At 45.8% G+C, this 23106-nt stretch overlaps 1 protein-coding gene and 21 non-coding genes across 25 annotated transcripts in view; 1 reads left to right on the top strand and 21 right to left on the bottom strand.

Annotated features, from left to right (window-relative positions):
* Positions 1 to 23106, top strand: part of adcyap1r1b (adenylate cyclase activating polypeptide 1b (pituitary) receptor type I) — a 119115-nt gene that overhangs the window by 41964 nt on the left and 54045 nt on the right. The window lies entirely within an intron of this gene.
* On the bottom strand, positions 1898 to 1969 carry trnap-agg (transfer RNA proline (anticodon AGG)). Its single transcript has one exon. It is a non-coding gene; the product is annotated as a tRNA-Pro (tRNA).
* On the bottom strand, positions 2211 to 2282 carry trnap-ugg (transfer RNA proline (anticodon UGG)). Its single transcript has one exon. It is a non-coding gene; the product is annotated as a tRNA-Pro (tRNA).
* trnap-agg (transfer RNA proline (anticodon AGG)) lies at positions 2525 to 2596 on the bottom strand. The gene has a single exon. It is a non-coding gene; the product is annotated as a tRNA-Pro (tRNA).
* On the bottom strand, positions 3434 to 3505 carry trnap-agg (transfer RNA proline (anticodon AGG)). Its single transcript has one exon. It is a non-coding gene; the product is annotated as a tRNA-Pro (tRNA).
* Positions 3747 to 3818, bottom strand: trnap-ugg (transfer RNA proline (anticodon UGG)). Its single transcript has one exon. It is a non-coding gene; the product is annotated as a tRNA-Pro (tRNA).
* trnap-agg (transfer RNA proline (anticodon AGG)) lies at positions 6180 to 6251 on the bottom strand. Its single transcript has one exon. It is a non-coding gene; the product is annotated as a tRNA-Pro (tRNA).
* On the bottom strand, positions 6493 to 6564 carry trnap-ugg (transfer RNA proline (anticodon UGG)). The gene has a single exon. It is a non-coding gene; the product is annotated as a tRNA-Pro (tRNA).
* Positions 6802 to 6873, bottom strand: trnap-agg (transfer RNA proline (anticodon AGG)). The gene has a single exon. It is a non-coding gene; the product is annotated as a tRNA-Pro (tRNA).
* trnap-ugg (transfer RNA proline (anticodon UGG)) lies at positions 8926 to 8997 on the bottom strand. Its single transcript has one exon. It is a non-coding gene; the product is annotated as a tRNA-Pro (tRNA).
* trnap-agg (transfer RNA proline (anticodon AGG)) lies at positions 9240 to 9311 on the bottom strand. Its single transcript has one exon. It is a non-coding gene; the product is annotated as a tRNA-Pro (tRNA).
* trnap-ugg (transfer RNA proline (anticodon UGG)) lies at positions 10149 to 10220 on the bottom strand. Its single transcript has one exon. It is a non-coding gene; the product is annotated as a tRNA-Pro (tRNA).
* On the bottom strand, positions 10777 to 10848 carry trnap-agg (transfer RNA proline (anticodon AGG)). The gene has a single exon. It is a non-coding gene; the product is annotated as a tRNA-Pro (tRNA).
* Positions 11091 to 11162, bottom strand: trnap-agg (transfer RNA proline (anticodon AGG)). The gene has a single exon. It is a non-coding gene; the product is annotated as a tRNA-Pro (tRNA).
* Positions 15505 to 15576, bottom strand: trnap-agg (transfer RNA proline (anticodon AGG)). Its single transcript has one exon. It is a non-coding gene; the product is annotated as a tRNA-Pro (tRNA).
* trnap-ugg (transfer RNA proline (anticodon UGG)) lies at positions 15818 to 15889 on the bottom strand. Its single transcript has one exon. It is a non-coding gene; the product is annotated as a tRNA-Pro (tRNA).
* On the bottom strand, positions 16127 to 16198 carry trnap-agg (transfer RNA proline (anticodon AGG)). Its single transcript has one exon. It is a non-coding gene; the product is annotated as a tRNA-Pro (tRNA).
* On the bottom strand, positions 18251 to 18322 carry trnap-ugg (transfer RNA proline (anticodon UGG)). The gene has a single exon. It is a non-coding gene; the product is annotated as a tRNA-Pro (tRNA).
* trnap-agg (transfer RNA proline (anticodon AGG)) lies at positions 18565 to 18636 on the bottom strand. The gene has a single exon. It is a non-coding gene; the product is annotated as a tRNA-Pro (tRNA).
* Positions 19474 to 19545, bottom strand: trnap-ugg (transfer RNA proline (anticodon UGG)). The gene has a single exon. It is a non-coding gene; the product is annotated as a tRNA-Pro (tRNA).
* On the bottom strand, positions 20102 to 20173 carry trnap-agg (transfer RNA proline (anticodon AGG)). Its single transcript has one exon. It is a non-coding gene; the product is annotated as a tRNA-Pro (tRNA).
* On the bottom strand, positions 20416 to 20487 carry trnap-agg (transfer RNA proline (anticodon AGG)). Its single transcript has one exon. It is a non-coding gene; the product is annotated as a tRNA-Pro (tRNA).

The raw sequence follows: 23106 nt of genomic DNA, 5'->3' as shown, positions 1-23106 counted from the left end.
ACTCACGAGCAACTAACGGGATAAATTCACCCCTTTTCGGCAGTCATATTTGTTATACTACAATGTACTCAAACTTAAGCCTTTACTAAGGGGCTCGTCCGGGAGTCGGACCCGGGACCTCTCGCACCCAAAGTGAGAATCATACCACGAGACACACGAGCCACTAAAAGAAGCAATTTCCCCATCATCTGCAGTCATATGTGTAGCAAGTGACACTATAAAAACAATCCAAAACTAAACGATTCCTTCGGCACTCAGCTCAGAGTTGGTTCCAGGACTTCGTTCACACAAACCGATAAAGATACCAATGGAACAATGAGCCACTGACGCATGTAACTCCCCCAAGATCTGCAGTCATATGTCTAACAACGTGACAGTATACAACATATGCAAAACTACACCAGAAAGCGAGAATCATACCACTAGACCAACGAGCCACTGTACGGTGTATATACGTATGGGCCCCTTACCAATCTGACATAAGGCAGCCAAGTGACAATTGCCGAACTGTCCAAAACATCTTTCACGAAAGGGGTTGTCCGAGATGTGTTTCGGGTACCTCATGCACACGAAGCCACAATTACACCACTGGAATCATAAACAACTAACTGGATCACTTAGCCCCTTTTCAGCAGTCATATTTGTTATTCTACAATGTACTCAAACTTAATCCTTTACTGTAGGGCTCGTCCGGGAGTTGGACCCGGGACCTCTCGCAACCAAAGCAAGAATCATACCACTAGACCAACGAGCCACTGTAAGCAAGATATATGGGCCCCTTACCAATCTGACATAAGGGCAACCAAGTGACAATTGCCGAACTTTCCAAAACATCGTTCACGAAAGGGCTTGTCCGAGATGTGGTTCTGGTACCTCGTGCACACGAAGTCTCAACTACACCACTCGACTCATGAGCAACTAACGGGATCAGTTCGCCCCTTTTCGGCAGTCATATTTGTTATTCTGCAATGTACTCAAAACTAAGCGGTTACTAAGGGGCTCGTCCGGGAGTCGGACCAGGGACCTCTCGCACCCTAAGCGAGAATCATACCACTAGACCAACGAAAAATGACACTTCCCCATTATCTACAATCATATGTGCAACAATGTGACACTATAAAAACAATCCACAACTTTCACTTCAGCGCTCAGCTCAGAGTTGGATCAAGGACCTCGCTCACACAAACCGATAACGACACCACTGTAACAATGAGACACTGACGTAAGTAATCTCCCCAAGATCTGCAGTCATATGTGCAACAACGTGACAGGATAAAACATATGCAAAACTATGCCTTTACTATAGGACTCGTCAGGAAGTCGGACCCGGGACCTCTTACACCCAAAGTGAGAATCATACCACGAGACACACGAGCCACTAAAAGAAGCAATTTCCCCATCATCTGCAGTCATATGTGTAGCAAGTGACACTATAAAAACAATCCAAAACTAAACGATTCCTTCGGTACTCAGCTCAGAGTTGGTTCCAGGACTTCGTTCACACAAACCGATAAAGATACCACTGGAACAATGAGCCACTGACGCATGTAACTCCCCCAAGATCTGCAGTCATATGTGCAACAACGTGACAGTATACAACATATGCAAAACTACACCCGAAAGCGAGAATCATACCACTAGACCAACGAGCCACTGTACGGTGTATATACGTATGGGCCCCTTACCAATCTGACATAAGGCAGCCAAGTGACAATTGCCAAACTGTCCAAAACATCTTTCACGAAAGGGGTTGTCCGAGATGTGGTTCAGGTACCTCATGCACACGAAGCCACAATTACACCACTCGAATCATAAACAACTAACTGGATCATTTAGCCCCTTTTCAGCAGTCATATTTTTTATTCTACAATGTACTCAAACTTAAGCCTTTACTAAGGGGCTCGTCCAGGAATCGGACCCGGGACCTCTCGCACCCTAAGCGAGAATCATACCACTAGACCAACGAGCCACTGTAAGTTAAATTTATGGGCCCCTTACCAATCTGACATAAGGGCAACCATGTGACAATTGCCGAACTGTCCAAAATATCTTTCACGAAAGGGCTTGTCCGAGATGTGGTTCTGGTACCTCGTGCACACGAAGCCACAATTACACCATCGACTCACGAGCAACTAACGGGATAAATTCACCCCTTTTCGGCAGTCATATTTGTTATACTACAATGTACTCAAACTTAAGGCTTTACTAAGGGGCTCGTCCGGGAGTCGGACCCGGGACCTCTCGCACCCAAAGCGAGAATCATACCACTAGACCAACGAGCCACTGTAAGGTGTACATATGGGCCCCTTACCAATCTGACATAAGGGCAACCAAGTGACAATTGCCGAACTGTCCAAAACATCGTTCACGAAAGGGGTTGTCCGAGATGTGGTTCGGGTACCTCATGCACACGAAGCCACAATTACACCACTCGACTCATGAGCAACTAATGGGATCAGTTCGTCCCTTTTCGGCAGTCATATTTGTTATTCTACAATGTACTCAAAACAAAACATTTACTAAGGGGCTCGTCCGGGAGTCGGACCCGGGACCTCTCACACCCTAAGCGAGAATCATACCACTAGACCAACGAGCCAATGAAAAATGTAACTTCCCCATTATCTACAATCAGATGTGCAACAATGCGACACTATAAAAACAATCCAAAACTATCACTTCAGCGCTCAGCTCAGAGTTGGATCAAGGACCTCGCTCACACAAACCGATAACGACACCACTGGAACAATGAGACACTGACGCAAGTAATCTCCCCAAGATCTGCAGTCATATGTGCAACAACGTGACAGGATACAACATATGCAAAACTATGCCTTTACTATAGGGCTCGTCAGGAAGTCGGACCCGGGACCTCTTACACCCAAAGTGAGAATCATACCACGAGACACACGAGCCACTAAAAGAAGCAATTTCCCCATCATCTGCAGTCATATGTGTAGCAAGTGACACTATAAAAACAATCCAAAACTAAACGATTCCTTCGGTACTCAGCTCAGAGTTGGTTCCAGGACTTCGTTCACACAAACCGATAAAGATACCACTGGAACAATGAGCCACTGACGCATGTAACTCCCCCAAGATCTGCAGTCATATGTGCAACAACGTGACAGTATACAACATATGCAAAACTACACCCGAAAGCGAGAATCATACCACTAGACCAACGAGCCACTGTACGGTGTATATACGTATGGGCCCCTTACCAATCTGACATAAGGCAGCCAAGTGACAATTGCCGAACTGTCCAAAACATCTTTCACGAAAGGGGTTGTCCGAGATGTGGTTCAGGTACCTCATGCACACGAAGCCACAATTACACCACTCGAATCATAAACAACTAACTGGATCACTTAGCCCCTTTTCAGCAGTCATATTTTTTATTCTACAATGTACTCAAACTTAAGCCTTTACTAAGGGGCTCGTCCGGGAATCGGACCCGGGACCTCTCGCACCCTAAGCGAGAATCATACCACTAGACCAACGAGCCACTGTAAGTTAAATTTATGGGCCCCTTACCAATCTGACATAAGGGCAACCATGTGACAATTGCCGAACTGTCCAAAATATCTTTCACGAAAGGGCTTGTCCGAGTGGTGGTTCTGGTACCTCGTGCACACGAAGCCACAATTACACCATCGACTCACGAGCAACTAACGGGATAAATTCACCCCTTTTCGGCAGTCATATTTGTTATACTACAATGTACTCAAACTTAAGGCTTTACTAAGGGGCTCGTCCGGGAGTCGGACCCGGGACCTCTCGCACCCAAAGCGAGAATCATACCACTAGACCAACGAGCCACTGTAAGGTGTACATATGGGCCCCTTACCAATCTGACATAAGGGCAACCAAGTGACAATTGCCGAACTGTCCAAAACATCGTTCACGAAAGGGGTTGTCCGAGATGTGGTTCGGGTACCTCATGCACACGAAGCCACAATTACACCACTCGACTCATGAGCAACTAATGGGATCAGTTCGTCCCTTTTCGGCAGTCATATTTGTTATTCTACAATGTACTCAAAACATTTACTAAGGGGCTCGTCCGGGAGTCGGACCCGGGACTTCTCACACCCTAAGCGAGAATCATACCACTAGACCAACGAGCCAATGAAAAGTGAAACTTCCCCATTATCTACAATCAGATGTGCAACAATGCGACACTATAAAAACAATCCAAAACTATCACTTCAGCGCTCAGCTCAGAGTTGGATCAAGGACCTCGCTCACACAAACCGATAACGACACCACTGGAACAATGAGACACTGACGCAAGTAATCTCCCCAAGATCTGCAGTCATATGTGCAACAACGTGACAGGATACAACATATGCAAAACTATGCCTTTACTATAGGGCTCGTCAGGAAGTCGGACCCGGGACCTCTCGCACCCAAAGTGAGAATCATACCACGAGACACACGAGCCACTAAAAGAAGCAATTTCCCCATCATCTGCAGTCATATGTGTAGCAAGTGACACTATAAAAACAATCCAAAACTAAACGATTCCTTCGGCACTCAGCTCAGAGTTGGTTCCAGGACTTCGTTCACACAAACCGATAAAGATACCACTGGAACAATGAGCCACTGACGCATGTAACTCCCCCAAGATCTGCAGTCATATGTCTAACAACGTGACAGTATACAACATATGCAAAACTACACCAAAAAGCGAGAATCATACCACCAGACCAACGAGCCACTGTACGGTGTATATACGTATGGGCCCCTTACCAATCTGACATAAGGCAGCCAAGTGACAATTGCCGAACTGTCCAAAACATCATTCACGAAAGGGGTTGTCCGAGATGTGTTTCGGGTACCTCATGCACACGAAGCCACAATTACACCACTGGAATCATAAACAACTAACTGGATCACTTAGCCCCTTTTCAGCAGTCATATTTGTTATTCTACAATGTACTCAAACTTAATCCTTTACTGTAGGGCTCGTCCGGGAGTTGGACCCGGGACCTCTCGCAACCAAAGCAAGAATCATACCACTAGACCAACGAGCCACTGTAAGGAAGATATATGGGCCCCTTACCAATCTGACATAAGGGCAACCAAGTGACAATTGCCGAACTTTCCAAAACATCGTTCACGAAAGGGCTTGTCCGAGATGTGGTTCTGGTACCTCGTGCACACGAAGTCTCAACTACACCACTCGACTCATGAGCAACTAACGGGATCAGTTCGCCCCTTTTCGGCAGTCATATTTGTTATTCTGCAATGTACTCAAAACTAAGCGGTTACTAAGGGGCTCGTCCGGGAGTCGGACCAGGGACCTCTCGCACCCTAAGCGAGAATCATACCACTAGACCAACGAAAAATGACACTTCCCCATTATCTACAATCATATGTGCAACAATGTGACACTATAAAAACAATCCACAACTATCACTTCAGCGCTCAGCTCAGAGTTGGATCAAGGACCTCGCTCACACAAACCGATAACGACACCACTGTAACAATGAGACACTGACGTAAGTAATCTCCCCAAGATCTGCAGTCATATGTGCAACAACGTGACAGGATAAAACATATGCAAAACTATGCCTTTACTATAGGACTCGTCAGGAAGTCGGACCCGGGACCTCTTACACCCAAAGTGAGAATCATACCACGAGACACACGAGCCACTAAAAGAAGCAATTTCCCCATCATCTGCAGTCATATGTGTAGCAAGTGACACTATAAAAACAATCCAAAACTAAACGATTCCTTCGGTACTCAGCTCAGAGTTGGTTCCAGGACTTCGTTCACACAAACCGATAAAGATACCACTGGAACAATGAGCCACTGACGCATGTAACTCCCCCAAGATCTGCAGTCATATGTGCAACAACGTGACAGTATACAACATATGCAAAACTACACCCGAAAGCGAGAATCATACCACTAGACCAACGAGCCACTGTACGGTGTATATACGTATGGGCCCCTTACCAATCTGACATAAGGCAGCCAAGTGACAATTGCCGAACTGTCCAAAACATCTTTCACGAAAGGGGTTGTCCGAGATGTGGTTCAGGTACCTCATGCACACGAAGCCACAATTACACCACTCGAATCATAAACAACTAACTGGATCACTTAGCCCCTTTTCAGCAGTCATATTTTTTATTCTACAATGTACTCAAACTTAAGCCTTTACTAAGGGGCTCGTCCGGGAATCGGACCCGGGACCTCTCGCACCCTAAGCGAGAATCATACCACTAGACCAACGAGCCACTGTAAGTTAAATTTATGGGCCCCTTACCAATCTGACATAAGGGCAACCATGTGACAATTGCCGAACTGTCCAAAATATCTTTCACGAAAGGGCTTGTCCGAGATGTGGTTCTGGTACCTCGTGCACACGAAGCCACAATTACACCATCGACTCACGAGCAACTAACGGGATAAATTCACCCCTTTTCGGCAGTCATATTTGTTATACTACAATGTACTCAAACTTAAGGCTTTACTAAGGGGCTCGTCCGGGAGTCGGACCCGGGACCTCTCGCACCCAAAGCGAGAATCATACCACTAGACCAACGAGCCACTGTAAGGTGTACATATGGGCCCCTTACCAATCTGACATAAGGGCAACCAAGTGACAATTGCCGAACTGTCCAAAACATCGTTCACGAAAGGGGTTGTCCGAGATGTGGTTCGGGTACCTCATGCACACGAAGCCACAATTACACCACTCGACTCATGAGCAACTAATGGGATCAGTTCGTCCCTTTTCGGCAGTCATATTTGTTATTCTACAATGTACTCAAAACATTTACTAAGGGGCTCGTCCGGGAGTCGGACCCGGGACCTCTCACACCCTAAGCGAGAATCATACCACTAGACCAACGAGCCAATGAAAAATGTAACTTCCCCATTATCTACAATCAGATGTGCAACAATGCGACACTATAAAAACAATCCAAAACTATCACTTCAGCGCTCAGCTCAGAGTTGGATCAAGGACCTCGCTCACACAAACCGATAACGACACCACTGGAACAATGAGACACTGACGCAAGTAATCTCCCCAAGATCTGCAGTCATATGTGCAACAACGTGACAGGATACAACATATGCAAAACTATGCCTTTACTATAGGGCTCGTCAGGAAGTCGGACCCGGGACCTCTTACACCCAAAGTGAGAATCATACCACGAGACACACGAGCCACTAAAAGAAGCAATTTCCCCATCATCTGCAGTCATATGTGTAGCAAGTGACACTATAAAAACAATCCAAAACTAAACGATTCCTTCGGCACTCAGCTCAGAGTTGGTTCCAGGACTTCGTTCACACAAACCGATAAAGATACCACTGGAACAATGAGCCACTGACGCATGTAACTCCCCCAAGATCTGCAGTCATATGTCTAACAACGTGACAGTATACAACATATGCAAAACTACACCAAAAAGCGAGAATCATACCACCAGACCAACGAGCCACTGTACGGTGTATATACGTATGGGCCCCTTACCAATCTGACATAAGGCAGCCAAGTGACAATTGCCGAACTGTCCAAAACATCTTTCACGAAAGGGGTTGTCCGAGATGTGTTTCGGGTACCTCATGCACACGAAGCCACAATTACACCACTGGAATCATAAACAACTAACTGGATCACTTAGCCCCTTTTCAGCAGTCATATTTGTTATTCTACAATGTACTCAAACTTAATCCTTTACTGTAGGGCTCGTCCGGGAGTTGGACCCGGGACCTCTCGCAACCAAAGCAAGAATCATACCACTAGACCAACGAGCCACTGTAAGCAAGATATATGGGCCCCTTACCAATCTGACATAAGGGCAACCAAGTGACAATTGCCGAACTTTCCAAAACATCGTTCACGAAAGGGCTTGTCCGAGATGTGGTTCTGGTACCTCGTGCACACGAAGTCTCAACTACACCACTCGACTCATGAGCAACTAACGGGATCAGTTCGCCCCTTTTCGGCAGTCATATTTGTTATTCTGCAATGTACTCAAAACTAAGCGGTTACTAAGGGGCTCGTCCGGGAGTCGGACCAGGGACCTCTCGCACCCTAAGCGAGAATCATACCACTAGACCAACGAAAAATGACACTTCCCCATTATCTACAATCATATGTGCAACAATGTGACACTATAAAAACAATCCACAACTATCACTTCAGCGCTCAGCTCAGAGTTGGATCAAGGACCTCGCTCACACAAACCGATAACGACACCACTGTAACAATGAGACACTGACGTAAGTAATCTCCCCAAGATCTGCAGTCATATGTGCAACAACGTGACAGGATAAAACATATGCAAAACTATGCCTTTACTATAGGACTCGTCAGGAAGTCGGACCCGGGACCTCTTACACCCAAAGTGAGAATCATACCACGAGACACACGAGCCACTAAAAGAAGCAATTTCCCCATCATCTGCAGTCATATGTGTAGCAAGTGACACTATAAAAACAATCCAAAACTAAACGATTCCTTCGGTACTCAGCTCAGAGTTGGTTCCAGGACTTCGTTCACACAAACCGATAAAGATACCACTGGAACAATGAGCCACTGACGCATGTAACTCCCCCAAGATCTGCAGTCATATGTGCAACAACGTGACAGTATACAACATATGCAAAACTACACCCGAAAGCGAGAATCATACCACTAGACCAACGAGCCACTGTACTGTGTATATACGTATGGGCCCCTTACCAATCTGACATAAGGCAGCCAAGTGACAATTGCCGAACTGTCCAAAACATCTTTCACGAAAGGGGTTGTCCGAGATGTGGTTCAGGTACCTCATGCACACGAAGCCACAATTACACCACTCGAATCATAAACAACTAACTGGATCACTTAGCCCCTTTTCAGCAGTCATATTTTTTATTCTACAATGTACTCAAACTTAAGCCTTTACTAAGGGGCTCGTCCGGGAGTCGGACCCGGGACCTCTCGCACCCAAAGCGAGAATCATACCACTAGACCAACGAGCCACTGTAAGGTGTACATATGGGCCCCTTACCAATCTGACATAAGGGCAACCAAGTGACAATTGCCGAACTGTCCAAAACATCGTTCACGAAAGGGGTTGTCCGAGATGTGGTTCGGGTACCTCATGCACACGAAGCCACAATTACACCACTCGACTCATGAGCAACTAATGGGATCAGTTCGTCCCTTTTCGGCAGTCATATTTGTTATTCTACAATGTACTCAAAACAAAAACTTTACTAAGGGGCTCGTCCGGGAGTCGGACCCGGGACCTCTCGCACCCTAAGCGAGAATCATACCACTAGACCAACGAGCCAATGAAAAATGCAACTTCCCCATTATCTACAATCAGATGTGCAACAATGTGACACTATAAAAACAATCTAAAACTATCACTTCAGCGCTCAGCTCAGAGTTGGATCAAGGACCTCGCTCACACAAACCGATAACGACACCACTGGAACAATGAGACACTGACGCAAGTAATCTCCCCAAGATCTGCAGTCATATGTGCAACAACGTGACAGGATACAACATATGCAAAACTATGCCTTTACTATAGGGCTCGTCAGGAAGTCGGACCCGGGACCTCTTACACCCAAAGTGAGAATCATACCACGAGACACACGAGCCACTAAAAGAAGCAATTTCCCCATCATCTGCAGTCATATGTGTAGCAAGTGACACTATAAAAACAATCCAAAACTAAACGATTCCTTCGGCACTCAGCTCAGAGTTGGTTCCAGGACTTCGTTCACACAAACCGATAAAGATACCAATGGAACAATGAGCCACTGACGCATGTAACTCCCCCAAGATCTGCAGTCATATGTCTAACAACGTGACAGTATACAACATATGCAAAACTACACCAAAAAGCGAGAATCATACCACTAGACCAACGAGCCACTGTACGGTGTATATACGTATGGGCCCCTTACCAATCTGACATAAGGCAGCCAAGTGACAATTGCCGAACTGTCCAAAACATCTTTCACGAAAGGGGTTGTCCGAGGTGTGTTTCGGGTACCTCATGCACACGAAGCCACAATTACACCACTGGAATCGTAAACAACTAACTGGATCACTTAGCCCCTTTTCAGCAGTCATATTTGTTATTCTACAATGTACTCAAACTTAAGCCTTTACTGTAGGGCTCGTCCGGGAGTTGGACCCGGGACCTCTCGCACCCAAAGCGAGAATCATACCACTAGACCAACGAGCCACTGGAAGGAAGATATATGGGCCCCTTACCAATCTGACATAAGGGCAACCAAGTGACAATTGCCGAACTGTCCAAAACATCGTTCACAAAAGGGCTTGTCCGAGATGTGGTTCTGGTACCTCGTGCACACGAAGTCTCAACTACACCACTCGACTCATGAGCGACTAACGGGATCAATTCGCCCCTTTTCGGCAGTCATATTTGTTATTCTGCAATGTACTCAAAACTAAGCGGTTACTATAGGGCTCGTCCAGGAGTCGGACCCGGGACCTCTCGCACCCTAAGCGAGAATCATACCACTAGACCAATGAGTCACTGTAAGGTAAATATATGGGCTGCTTACCAATCTGACATAAGGGCAACCATGTGACAATTGCCGAACTGTCCAAAACATCGTTCAAGAAAGGGCTTGTCCGAGATGTGTTTCGGGTACCTCATGCACACGAAGCCACAATTACACCACTGGAATCATAAACACCTAACTGGATCACTTAGCCACTTTTCAGCAGTCATATTTGTTATTCTACAATGTACTCAAACTTAAGCCTTTACTATAGGGCTCGTCCGGGAGTCGGACCCGGGACCTCTTGCACCCTAAGCGAGAATCATACCACTAGACCAACGAGCCACTGTAAGGTGTACATATGGGCCCCTTACCAATCTGACATAAGGGCAACCAAGTTACTATTGCCGAAATGTCCAAAACATCCTTCACGAAAGGGGTTGTCCGAGATGTGGTTCGGGTACCTCATGCACACGAAGCCACAATTACACCACTCGACTCATGAGCAACTCATGGGATCAGTTCGCCCCTTTTCGGCAGTCATATTTGTTATTCTACAATGTACTCAAAACTAAGCCTTTACTAAGGGGCTCGTCCAGGAGTCGGACCCGGGACCTCTCGCACCCTAAGCGAGAATCATACCACTAGACCAACGAGCCAATGAAAAATGAAACTTCCCCATTATCTACAATCAGATGTGCAACAATGTGACACTATAAAAACAATCCAAAACTATCACTTCAGCGCTCAGCTCAGAGTTGGATCAAGGACCTCGCTCACACAAACCGATAACGACACCACTGGAACAATGAGACACTGACGCAAGTAATTTCCCCAAGATCTGCAGTCATATGTGCAACAACGTGACAGGATACAACATATGCAAAACTATGCCTTTATTATAGGGCTCGTCAGGAAGTCGGACCCGGGACCTCTTACACCCAAAGTGAGAATCATACCACGAGACACACGAGCCACTAAAAGAAGCAATTTCCCCATCATCTGCAGTCATATGTGTAGCAAGTGACACTATAAAAACAATCCAAAACTAAACGATTCCTTCGGCACTCAGCTCAGAGTTGGTTCCAGGACTTCATTCACACAAACCGATAAAGATACCACTGGAACAATGAGCCACTGACGCATGTAACTCCCCCAAGATCTGCAGTCATATGTCTAACAACGTGACAGTATAAAACATATGCAAAACTACACCAGAAAGCGAGAATCATACCACTAGACCAACTGTACGGTGTATATACGTATGGGCCCCTTACCAATCTGACATAAGGCAGCCAAGTGACAATATCCGAACTGTCCAAAACATCTTTCACGAAAGGGGTTGTTAGAGATGTGGTTCGGGTACCTCATGCACACGAAGCCACAATTACACCACTGGAATTGTAAACAACGAACTGGATCACTTAGCTCCTTTTCAACAGTCATATTTGTTATTCTACAATGTACTCAAACTTAAGCCTTTACTGTAGGGCTCGTCCGGGAGTCGGACCCGGGACCTCGCGCACCCAAAGCGAGAATCATACCACTAGACCAACGAGTCACTGTTAGGTGAATATATGGGCCCCTTACCGATCTGACACAAGGGCAACCATGTGACAATTGCCGAACTGTCCAAAACATCGTTCAAGAAAGGGCTTGTCCGAGATGTGGTTCTGGTACCTCGTGCACACGAAGCCACACCCGACTCAAGAGCAACTAACGGGATAAATTCGCCCCTTTTCAGCAGTCATCTTTGTTATACTACAATGTACTCAAACTTAAGCCTTTACTAAGGGGCTCGTCCGGGAGTTGGACCGGGGAACTCTCGCACCCAAAGCGAGAATCATACCACTAGACCAACGAGCCACTGTAAGGAAGATATATGGGCCCCTTACCAATCTGACATAAGGGCAACCAAGTGACAATTGCCGAACTGTCCAAAACATCGTTCACGAAAGGGCTCGTCCGAGATGTGTTTCTGGTACCTCGTGCACACGAAGTCACAACTACACCACTCGGCTCATGAGCAACTAACGGGATCAGTTCGCCCCTTTTCGGCAGTCATATTTGTTATTCTGCAATTTACTCAAAACTAAACGGTTACTAAGGGGCTCGTCCGGGAGTCGGACCCGGGACCTCTCGCACCTAAAGCGAGAATCACACCACTAGACCAGTGCTTCTCAATTATTTTCTGTTACGCCCCCCCAAGGAAGACGTAAATGTTTCGCGCCCCCCCCAAACTCTGCCGCCACTGTAAATCGTATCATTTGTCTATAAAATTACTATTATAAATACGCATCTGCCTAACATTGTGTCCTTTTTTTCTAATAAAGAAAAAAAGTAACATAGATCAACTTATAATAAAGTATAACTTTATTAACATTGTTTTGTTTGTAACAGAGAAGACTTGACGCGCATCAATTTGCCTGAATTAAAAAAAAAGTCACACCAAACTGTAAAAAATACACTGAAGGTACATTTTTTACCATTTGATACAGAAAAATAAAATGTAATAAAATCAGTAAATAATAACAAATTAAAACTGATTAGAAACATTCAATCATGAGGACAATATGCCAAAAAATTTGACCGAAAAACAAAACTGAATAAAAGAAAAAGAGTGTCCTTGGACAGAAGGACAGTTTTTATTTTTGCTGCTCACAGTATTTACTTCCTTGTGGTGTGGAGTTATTTTGCAATGAGCATGCTAACAATGCTCACTGGTTTACTGATATAACACTGACAAAGCAGGACGATTGTTGGCAATATTCGGCACGTTTTCACTGAAAAACAATCGAGCTGCTTATCAATGAGATTGGGGTCTAATGTCTTTAAGTGGCGTCTTAATTGATTTGGCTTCTGGCTGTCCGCTATAATTATTTTTAGACACAGTAAACAGTGGTCTTTCCTCATTAGCCAGTGTATTAAAAGTCAAAGCTAAAAGGAAAACGGCACGAAAAAAGCGCATTCTCGGCAGCCGAGGTAGAACCGTAGGTGAGGGCGGTCGTCGTGACGATCCCAAGCCGAAAATGGCACTTCTCGGGCGGCGACGTGAAAACCGGACAATAAAGTGGGTTGCTGCGTGAGTGAGTCCGGTCGGAAAACGGCTTTCGAAAACGGCGGCGGCACACTGCTCTTCATATCTGATTTCTGTGTGTGCTGAGTGCTCTTCCTTAGTTCAAAAATACTGCGCGCACTCTGAAAATGAGAGCGCCACTGCCACCCACTGAGTGGATGTGCAAGTACACTTTATTCCAGTATGGCAAAAAAAAAAGAAGAAGAAAAAAAAAAAAAAGCATGCCGAGGTCACATGCGCCCCCCCTGGCATCGCTCTGCGCCCCCCCAGGGGGGCGCGCCCCACTATTTGAGAAGTACTGCACTAGACAAACGAGCCACTGTAAGGTGTACATATGGGCCCCTTACCAATCTGACATAAGGGCAACTAAGTGACAATTGCCGAACTGTCCAAAACATCGTTCACGATAGGGCTTGTCCGAGATGTGGTTCGGGGACCTCGTGCACACGAAGCCACAATCACACCACTCGACTCATGAGCAACTAACGGGATCAATTAGCCCCTTTTCCGCAGTCATATTTGTTATTCTACAATGTACTCAAAACTAAGCCTTTACTAAGGGGCTCGTCCGGGAGTTGGACCCGGGACCTATCGCACTGACGCAAGTAATCTCCCCAAGATCTGCAGTCATGTGCAACAACGTGACAGGATACAACATATGCAAAACTATGCATTTACTATAGGGCTCATCAGGAAGTTGGACCCAGGACCTCTTACACCCAAAGTGAGAATCATACCACGAGACACACGAGCCACTGAAAGAAGCAATTTCCCCATTATCTGCAGTCATATGTGTAGCAAATGACACTATAAAATCAATCCAAAACTAAACGATTCCTTCGGTACTCAGCTCAGAGTTGGTTCCAGGACTTCGTTCACACAAACCGATGAAGATACCACTGGAACGATGAGCCACTGATGCATGTAACTCCCCCAGGATCTGCAGTCAAATGTGCAACAACATATGCAAAACTACCCCTTTACTATTGGGATCGTCCGGGAGTTGGACCCGGGATCTCTCACACCCAAAGCGAGAATCATACCACTAGACCAACGAGCCACTGTAAGGTGTATATACGTATGGGCCCCTTACCAATCTGACATAAGGCAGCCAAGTGACTATTGCCGAACTGTTCAAAACATCGTTCACGAAAGGGCTTGTCCGAGATGTGGTTCGGGTACCTCATGCACACGAAGCCACAATTACCCCACTCGAGTCATGAGCAACTAACGGGATCAGTTCGCCCCTTTTCGGCAGTCATATTTGTTATTCTACAATGTAATCAAAACTATCCCTTTAATAAGTGGCTCGCCCGGGAGTCGGACCCGAGATCTCTCGCACCCAAAGCGAGAATCATACCACTAGACCAACAAGCCACTCTAAGGTTTATATATGTGCCCCTTACCAATCTGACATATGGGCAACCATGTGACAACTGCCGAACTGTCCAAAACATCGTTCACGAAAGAGCTTGTCTGAGATGTGGTTCGGGGACCTCGTGCACACGAAGCAACAATCACACCACTCGACTCATGAGCAACTAACGGGATCAATTAGCCCCTTTTCGGCAGTCATATTTGTTATTCTACAATGTACTCAAAACTAAGGAGCTGGTCCGGCAGTATTACCCGTGACTTCTCGCACCCTAAGCGAGAATCATACCACTAGACCAACGAGCCACTGTACGGTGTATATACGTATGGGCCCCTTACCAATCTGACATAAGGCAGCCAAGTGACAATTGCCGAACTGTCCAAAACATCTTTCACGAAAGGGGTTGTCCGAGATGTGGTTCAGGTACCTCATGCACACGAAGCCACAATTACACCACTCGAATCATAAACAACTAACTGGATCACTTAGCCCCTTTTCAGCAGTCATATTTTTTATTCTACAATGTACTCAAACTTAAGCCTTTACTAAGGGGCTCGTCCGGGAATCGGACCCGGGACCTCTCGCACCCTAAGCGAGAATCATACCACTAGACCAACGAGCCACTGTAAGTTAAATTTATGGGCCCCTTACCAATCTGACATAAGGGCAACCATGTGACAATTGCCGAACTGTCCAAAATATCTTTCACGAAAGGGCTTGTCCGAGATGTGGTTCTGGTACCTCGTGCACACGAAGCCACAATTACACCATCGACTCACGAGCAACTAACGGGATAAATTCACCCCTTTTCGGCAGTCATATTTGTTATACTACAATGTACTCAAACTTAAGGCTTTACTAAGGGGCTCGTCCGGGAGTCGGACCCGGGACCTCTCGCACCCAAAGCGAGAATCATACCACTAGACCAACGAGCCACTGTAAGGTGTACATATGGGCCCCTTACCAATCTGACATAAGGGCAACCAAGTGACAATTGCCGAACTGTCCAAAACATCGTTCACGAAAGGGGTTGTCCGAGATGTGGTTCGGGTACCTCATGCACACGAAGCCACAATTACACCACTCGACTCATGAGCAACTAATGGGATCAGTTCGTCCCTTTTCGGCAGTCATATTTGTTATTCTACAATGTACTCAAAACATTTACTAAGGGGCTCGTCCGGGAGTCGGACCCGGGACCTCTCACACCCTAAGCGAGAATCATACCACTAGACCAACGAGCCAATGAAAAATGTAACTTCCCCATTATCTACAATCAGATGTGCAACAATGCGACACTATAAAAACAATCCAAAACTATCACTTCAGCGCTCAGCTCAGAGTTGGATCAAGGACCTCGCTCACACAAACCGATAACGACACCACTGGAACAATGAGACACTGACGCAAGTAATCTCCCCAAGATCTGCAGTCATATGTGCAACAACGTGACAGGATACAACATATGCAAAACTATGCCTTTACTATAGGGCTCGTCAGGAAGTCGGACCCGGGACCTCTTACACCCAAAGTGAGAATCATACCACGAGACACACGAGCCACTAAAAGAAGCAATTTCCCCATCATCTGCAGTCATATGTGTAGCAAGTGACACTATAAAAACAATCCAAAACTAAACGATTCCTTCGGCACTCAGCTCAGAGTTGGTTCCAGGACTTCGTTCACACAAACCGATAAAGATACCACTGGAACAATGAGCCACTGACGCATGTAACTCCCCCAAGATCTGCAGTCATATGTCTAACAACGTGACAGTATACAACATATGCAAAACTACACCAAAAAGCGAGAATCATACCACCAGACCAACGAGCCACTGTACGGTGTATATACGTATGGGCCCCTTACCAATCTGACATAAGGCAGCCAAGTGACAATTGCCGAACTGTCCAAAACATCTTTCACGAAAGGGGTTGTCCGAGATGTGTTTCGGGTACCTCATGCACACGAAGCCACAATTACACCACTGGAATCATAAACAACTAACTGGATCACTTAGCCCCTTTTCAGCAGTCATATTTGTTATTCTACAATGTACTCAAACTTAATCCTTTACTGTAGGGCTCGTCCGGGAGTTGGACCCGGGACCTCTCGCAACCAAAGCAAGAATCATACCACTAGACCAACGAGCCACTGTAAGCAAGATATATGGGCCCCTTACCAATCTGACATAAGGGCAACCAAGTGACAATTGCCGAACTTTCCAAAACATCGTTCACGAAAGGGCTTGTCCGAGATGTGGTTCTGGTACCTCGTGCACACGAAGTCTCAACTACACCACTCGACTCATGAGCAACTAACGGGATCAGTTCGCCCCTTTTCGGCAGTCATATTTGTTATTCTGCAATGTACTCAAAACTAAGCGGTTACTAAGGGGCTCGTCCGGGAGTCGGACCAGGGACCTCTCGCACCCTAAGCGAGAATCATACCACTAGACCAACGAAAAATGACACTTCCCCATTATCTACAATCATATGTGCAACAATGTGACACTATAAAAACAATCCACAACTATCACTTCAGCGCTCAGCTCAGAGTTGGATCAAGGACCTCGCTCACACAAACCGATAACGACACCACTGTAACAATGAGACACTGACGTAAGTAATCTCCCCAAGATCTGCAGTCATATGTGCAACAACGTGACAGGATAAAACATATGCAAAACTATGCCTTTACTATAGGACTCGTCAGGAAGTCGGACCCGGGACCTCTTACACCCAAAGTGAGAATCATACCACGAGACACACGAGCCACTAAAAGAAGCAATTTCCCCATCATCTGCAGTCATATGTGTAGCAAGTGACACTATAAAAACAATCCAAAACTAAACGATTCCTTCGGTACTCAGCTCAGAGTTGGTTCCAGGACTTCGTTCACACAAACCGATAAAGATACCACTGGAACAATGAGCCACTGACGCATGTAACTCCCCCAAGATCTGCAGTCATATGTGCAACAACGTGACAGTATACAACATATGCAAAACTACACCCGAAAGCGAGAATCATACCACTAGACCAACGAGCCACTGTACTGTGTATATACGTATGGGCCCCTTACCAATCTGACATAAGGCAGCCAAGTGACAATTGCCGAACTGTCCAAAACATCTTTCACGAAAGGGGTTGTCCGAGATGTGGTTCAGGTACCTCATGCACACGAAGCCACAATTACACCACTCGAATCATAAACAACTAACTGGATCACTTAGCCCCTTTTCAGCAGTCATATTTTTTATTCTACAATGTACTCAAACTTAAGCCTTTACTAAGGGGCTCGTCCGGGAGTCGGACCCGGGACCTCTCGCACCCAAAGCGAGAATCATACCACTAGACCAACGAGCCACTGTAAGGTGTACATATGGGCCCCTTACCAATCTGACATAAGGGCAACCAAGTGACAATTGCCGAACTGTCCAAAACATCGTTCACGAAAGGGGTTGTCCGAGATGTGGTTCGGGTACCTCATGCACACGAAGCCACAATTACACCACTCGACTCATGAGCAACTAATGGGATCAGTTCGTCCCTTTTCGGCAGTCATATTTGTTATTCTACAATGTACTCAAAACAAAAACTTTACTAAGGGGCTCGTCCGGGAGTCGGACCCGGGACCTCTCGCACCCTAAGCGAGAATCATACCACTAGACCAACGAGCCAATGAAAAATGCAACTTCCCCATTATCTACAATCAGATGTGCAACAATGTGACACTATAAAAACAATCTAAAACTATCACTTCAGCGCTCAGCTCAGAGTTGGATCAAGGACCTCGCTCACACAAACCGATAACGACACCACTGGAACAATGAGACACTGACGCAAGTAATCTCCCCAAGATCTGCAGTCATATGTGCAACAACGTGACAGGATACAACATATGCAAAACTATGCCTTTACTATAGGGCTCGTCAGGAAGTCGGACCCGGGACCTCTTACACCCAAAGTGAGAATCATACCACGAGACACACGAGCCACTAAAAGAAGCAATTTCCCCATCATCTGCAGTCATATGTGTAGCAAGTGACACTATAAAAACAATCCAAAACTAAACGATTCCTTCGGCACTCAGCTCAGAGTTGGTTCCAGGACTTCGTTCACACAAACCGATAAAGATACCAATGGAACAATGAGCCACTGACGCATGTAACTCCCCCAAGATCTGCAGTCATATGTCTAACAACGTGACAGTATACAACATATGCAAAACTACACCAAAAAGCGAGAATCATACCACTAGACCAACGAGCCACTGTACGGTGTATATACGTATGGGCCCCTTACCAATCTGACATAAGGCAGCCAAGTGACAATTGCCGAACTGTCCAAAACATCTTTCACGAAAGGGGTTGTCCGAGGTGTGTTTCGGGTACCTCATGCACACGAAGCCACAATTACACCACTGGAATCGTAAACAACTAACTGGATCACTTAGCCCCTTTTCAGCAGTCATATTTGTTATTCTACAATGTACTCAAACTTAAGCCTTTACTGTAGGGCTCGTCCGGGAGTTGGACCCGGGACCTCTCGCACCCAAAGCGAGAATCATACCACTAGACCAACGAGCCACTGTAAGGAAGATATATGGGCCCCTTACCAATCTGACATAAGGGCAACCAAGTGACAATTGCCGAACTGTCCAAAACATCGTTCACAAAAGGGCTTGTCCGAGATGTGGTTCTGGTACCTCGTGCACACGAAGTCTCAACTACACCACTCGACTCATGAGCGACTAACGGGATCAATTCGCCCCTTTTCGGCAGTCATATTTGTTATTCTGCAATGTACTCAAAACTAAGCGGTTACTATAGGGCTCGTCCAGGAGTCGGACCCGGGACCTCTCGCACCCTAAGCGAGAATCATACCACTAGACCAATGAGTCACTGTAAGGTAAATATATGGGCTGCTTACCAATCTGACATAAGGGCAACCATGTGACAATTGCCGAACTGTCCAAAACATCGTTCAAGAAAGGGCTTGTCCGAGATGTGTTTCGGGTACCTCATGCACACGAAGCCACAATTACACCACTGGAATCATAAACACCTAACTGGATCACTTAGCCACTTTTCAGCAGTCATATTTGTTATTCTACAATGTACTCAAACTTAAGCCTTTACTATAGGGCTCGTCCGGGAGTCGGACCCGGGACCTCTTGCACCCTAAGCGAGAATCATACCACTAGACCAACGAGCCACTGTAAGGTGTACATATGGGCCCCTTACCAATCTGACATAAGGGCAACCAAGTTACTATTGCCGAAATGTCCAAAACATCCTTCACGAAAGGGGTTGTCCGAGATGTGGTTCGGGTACCTCATGCACACGAAGCCACAATTACACCACTCGACTCATGAGCAACTCATGGGATCAGTTCGCCCCTTTTCGGCAGTCATATTTGTTATTCTACAATGTACTCAAAACTAAGCCTTTACTAAGGGGCTCGTCCAGGAGTCGGACCCGGGACCTCTCGCACCCTAAGCGAGAATCATACCACTAGACCAACGAGCCAATGAAAAATGAAACTTCCCCATTATCTACAATCAGATGTGCAACAATGTGACACTATAAAAACAATCCAAAACTATCACTTCAGCGCTCAGCTCAGAGTTGGATCAAGGACCTCGCTCACACAAACCGATAACGACACCACTGGAACAATGAGACACTGACGCAAGTAATTTCCCCAAGATCTGCAGTCATATGTGCAACAACGTGACAGGATACAACATATGCAAAACTATGCCTTTATTATAGGGCTCGTCAGGAAGTCGGACCCGGGACCTCTTACACCCAAAGTGAGAATCATACCACGAGACACACGAGCCACTAAAAGAAGCAATTTCCCCATCATCTGCAGTCATATGTGTAGCAAGTGACACTATAAAAACAATCCAAAACTAAACGATTCCTTCGGCACTCAGCTCAGAGTTGGTTCCAGGACTTCATTCACACAAACCGATAAAGATACCACTGGAACAATGAGCCACTGACGCATGTAACTCCCCCAAGATCTGCAGTCATATGTCTAACAACGTGACAGTATAAAACATATGCAAAACTACACCAGAAAGCGAGAATCATACCACTAGACCAACTGTACGGTGTATATACGTATGGGCCCCTTACCAATCTGACATAAGGCAGCCAAGTGACAATATCCGAACTGTCCAAAACATCTTTCACGAAAGGGGTTGTTAGAGATGTGGTTCGGGTACCTCATGCACACGAAGCCACAATTACACCACTGGAATTGTAAACAACGAACTGGATCACTTAGCTCCTTTTCAACAGTCATATTTGTTATTCTACAATGTACTCAAACTTAAGCCTTTACTGTAGGGCTCGTCCGGGAGTCGGACCCGGGACCTCGCGCACCCAAAGCGAGAATCATACCACTAGACCAACGAGTCACTGTTAGGTGAATATATGGGCCCCTTACCGATCTGACACAAGGGCAACCATGTGACAATTGCCGAACTGTCCAAAACATCGTTCAAGAAAGGGCTTGTCCGAGATGTGGTTCTGGTACCTCGTGCACACGAAGCCACACCCGACTCAAGAGCAACTAACGGGATAAATTCGCCCCTTTTCAGCAGTCATCTTTGTTATACTACAATGTACTCAAACTTAAGCCTTTACTAAGGGGCTCGTCCGGGAGTTGGACCGGGGAACTCTCGCACCCAAAGCGAGAATCATACCACTAGACCAACGAGCCACTGTAAGGAAGATATATGGGCCCCTTACCAATCTGACATAAGGGCAACCAAGTGACAATTGCCGAACTGTCCAAAACATCGTTCACGAAAGGGCTCGTCCGAGATGTGTTTCTGGTACCTCGTGCACACGAAGTCACAACTACACCACTCGGCTCATGAGCAACTAACGGGATCAGTTCGCCCCTTTTCGGCAGTCATATTTGTTATTCTGCAATTTACTCAAAACTAAACGGTTACTAAGGGGCTCGTCCGGGAGTCGGACCCGGGACCTCTCGCACCTAAAGCGAGAATCACACCACTAGACCAGTGCTTCTCAATTATTTTCTGTTACGCCCCCCCAAGGAAGACGTAAATGTTTCGCGCCCCCCCCCCAACTCTGCCGCCACTGTAAATCGTATCATTTGTCTATAAAATTACTATTATAAATACGCATCTGCCTAACATTGTGTCCTTTTTTTCTAATAAAGAAAAAAAGTAACATAGATCAACTTATAATAAAGTATAACTTTATTAACATTGTTTTGTTTGTAACAGAGAAGACTTGACGCGCATCAATTTGCCTGAATTAAAAAAAAAGTCACACCAAACTGTAAAAAATACACTGAAGGTACATTTTTTACCATTTGATACAGAAAAATAAAATGTAATAAAATCAGTAAATAATAACAAATTAAAACTGATTAGAAACATTCAATCATGAGGACAATATGCCAAAAAATTTGACCGAAAAACAAAACTGAATAAAAGAAAAAGAGTGTCCTTGGACAGAAGGACAGTTTTTATTTTTGCTGCTCACAGTATTTACTTCCTTGTGGTGTGGAGTTATTTTGCAATGAGCATGCTAACAATGCTCACTGGTTTACTGATATAACACTGACAAAGCAGGACGATTGTTGGCAATATTCGGCACGTTTTCACTGAAAAACAATCGAGCTGCTTATCAATGAGATTGGGGTCTAATGTCTTTAAGTGGCGTCTTAATTGATTTGGCTTCTGGCTGTCCGCTATAATTATTTTTAGACACAGTAAACAGTGGTCTTTCCTCATTAGCCAGTGTATTAAAAGTCAAAGCTAAAAGGAAAACGGCACGAAAAAAGCGCATTCTCGGCAGCCGAGGTAGAACCGTAGGTGAGGGCGGTCGTCGTGACGATCCCAAGCCGAAAATGGCACTTCTCGGGCGGCGACGTGAAAACCGGACAATAAAGTGGGTTGCTGCGTGAGTGAGTCCGGTCGGAAAACGGCTTTCGAAAACGGCGGCGGCACACTGCTCTTCATATCTGATTTCTGTGTGTGCTGAGTGCTCTTCCTTAGTTCAAAAATACTGCGCGCACTCTGAAAATGAGAGCGCCACTGCCACCCACTGAGTGGATGTGCAAGTACACTTTATTCCAGTATGGCAAAAAAAAAAGAA

Source organism: Corythoichthys intestinalis, chromosome 7 (genome assembly GCF_030265065.1).
Source record: "Corythoichthys intestinalis isolate RoL2023-P3 chromosome 7, ASM3026506v1, whole genome shotgun sequence".
Lineage (NCBI taxonomy): Eukaryota > Metazoa > Chordata > Actinopteri > Syngnathiformes > Syngnathidae > Corythoichthys > Corythoichthys intestinalis.
The sequence above is the reverse complement of the archived record's forward strand: the minus strand, read 5'-3'. Positions and strand labels throughout refer to the sequence as shown.